The sequence below is a fragment of the Pygoscelis adeliae genome, unplaced genomic scaffold, assembly GCF_000699105.1.
Source record: "Pygoscelis adeliae isolate BGI_AS28 unplaced genomic scaffold, ASM69910v1 Scaffold686, whole genome shotgun sequence".
NCBI lineage: Eukaryota > Metazoa > Chordata > Aves > Sphenisciformes > Spheniscidae > Pygoscelis > Pygoscelis adeliae.
In genome coordinates, this window is record NW_008825050.1 from 201531 (window position 1) to 204361 (window position 2831).

A 2831-nucleotide genomic window follows, 5' to 3' on the forward strand; every position below is an offset into this window, starting at 1 on the left:
GACTGCCATTGCTGATTTAATCAACACCACCCCCAATAACATAATGCCAAAACGAATTATGGAAAGTGCAAAGTTTTGAACTATTAAGCTCTAATGAATCGGGGCTGCTTCTTGCTTCCGTTGAGCCATTTGGGAATAGCAAGGCCATGCTTTCAAGCTCTTCCCAGTGGTCAATTTAAGGAAAGTACATTGTTACTTAAGGAAGTTATTTTTAAAAGTCCAGTAAAGCAAGAGACACCTTGCAAAATTTGGGGAATTTCCTGCCCTTTGCGGGGAAAGCAGTAAGAGTTTAAGGCTGCTGCACATCTCACGCTACATCCTTTAGCAATCCACCCCCCTCCAAAACCAGCTCTCACTTTGCTGCAAATCTCCAAAAATGTAATTTCCCCATTAATCTGCTTAGGCTAAACAGCAGCCCCGTTTCTAAGAAGTTTAACAGTGTTTTTGTTTCTAATTAAAAAAATAATAAAAATTAAGCTGAATCACATTTGATTTGATTAGAAAGCAGAAGAGAAAGGTGCAGCATGCCACGACAGTGGGGAGCAAAGCTGAAACTGCCGACGTGCACTCCCTTGTCTCATCGGCCTCTAAAAGATGCCCTACAGATTTAACTTGTAAGACATGTTAGTCAAACAGGCTCAAACAAAAGGAATCCAGAAGAAACAGATATCATAAGCCTGTTAAGAAGCCCTGTTTTAACATAGTTTCAGTGGAATTAATTGGTCACTGCATGCTCACTGAATTTTGTGAAACAGTGCTTACACCAGCAGGCTGCAGTTCAGCAGACCAAATTATCGTGTAGCAGCTATGTGAATTTAAGGAGCCATTCCCCTGTATCTTCACCATTCTGTACTCTCCAAGAGTTTTCCCACACGCTTCCATTTTTTTTTCAAAAAAATTTTACTTACACCTAAACAATGATAGAAAATAAAGCTACGCCATACTTCAAGATGTTTAAATGGTAGAGGCAGTTCAAGAGGGGATAAAGAAAAAGTGTACCTTTCTTCTTAGTATTTAAATACAATCTAAAGAGGAGGCACCTGAAACAAATTATTATAACCTTATTCTCAACACGTCTCCGCCCACTCCAGCACTACCCCATCTGTTAAATGCCTCTTGCCACTAATATTACTAGCCAGAGATTAAATAGCCAAAGTGAAAGAACTGGTTTGGGCAGGGAGTGATGCGTAGCAACAATTACCAAACACATAAATTCTCAATTTTGAGTTGTGTGGACTCAAATACAGGATTTAAAAAAAAAAGAGCGAAACTTTAGGTCTTTGGGGGCAAAAACTCCTACTGACTTCAGTGAGGATTTTCTCTGATTAAAGTGTTGAATTAACAAGCATATGCTTAAATCCCACTGAAATCTAGAGTGTTTAAATGCTTTGATGAATCAGGAGTGAGGAAATGAGTAAGGACTTCAGGACTGGATCAGGAGGATCAGGACAGGAAGCTCTAAACTAAGGAATTAATTTCTTTAATGTTGTGCCATCTACCTATCATAGTTCTATAATTCAACATATCCAGTTTTAAGCAGTTTACAATAATAAAAATTAAACTGGGACTTTCAGTTGAAACACTGACCTCATTATCTTCTGATGTCATTCACAACAAGCCTGAAGTAGAAAGTCAGGCACAGTACTCTTTTAAACACAAACGTTTAACTTGTTTTTTAAAAAGTTAAGGATTTTATGGTCTCACAGAAGATATTTGGAGGGTGGAAAAAATATTTTTCTGCTGCAGAATGAAGTCTTGTAAGTATATATTATTAAGCAATAGTAGTCCCTCACTTTTTACCAGACTAATTTTCAGCATTGTTTGTTTTTCACATATTTACTTATATGTGATTTTGAAGTTTTACAGTTCTGAATAAACTGAGCCTTAAGTGCAAAGCAAACAAACCAGCTTTTCCACGGCAAACAAAAATCAAATTACAGAGGACCAGCCCTGTTGCACCTTTGCGAAGTGCATCAGTCTTTAAGGCAAAGGTCAGTTGGTGACGGAGCAGCAGCCCGTTCCAGTCGGGGAGGTAGTGAAGAACCTGAAGAGCAGCTCCTCCCTCCCTCCTGCAGATGTCTTCAGCATCGCTGAGGGATAGTTGAGCCGCATGAATTAGCTGAACAGAGGAGGAAAAGAATAATTATCAGTATACATCTGTGAAATAAATTAGTCTTTCCAGTGTTAAAATACTGTAGAAAAAGTCTGATGGAGAGTAAATTAAAGTCCAGGTCCTGCATCTTGTCTGTAATGAAGACTAGAACCCCCCAGAATAGAAAGCACTGTACACTATGGTGAAGCTCAGCTCCCGCAAAAGACGTACGGGATATCAATGTCCAATTCTAGGCACTTGCACTGATAAAAGACTCCAGATTTAAGTCTGAGAGAGAGACAGAAGCCAATTAAAAATATCTCTAAATTAACAAATAGGAAAGACTGTGGTATATCTGAATTCCCCCTTTTCTCCACCTCCACCCCAAATGTTGTTCTTCAGTAACCCAAGGCTGCAAGGCAGGAGTCCCCGTCTGCTCCAGAGCCGGGCTCTGGATCCTCAGGTGAAGGCAGGCACCAACACCTCTGCTTGCAGAGAGGTGCCAGAGGTTTTCTTTTAAAACACAACCAAAGAGCTCATGGTGGCCACCTTCATACCATGCACCTAGAGCCCTCACCGAAGAAAAGGGAAATCTGGATTTTAGCCTCTTTCAGCATGAGAAAGCTCACAGCTTTTACATCTAAAGTGCTTCGACTACTAGGGCTGGTGTCATGTCCCCTGAGTTAACCTACCACTGTCCTAGCAAACTTATTTCTGGATCACAGTGTCAGGGCCCTGC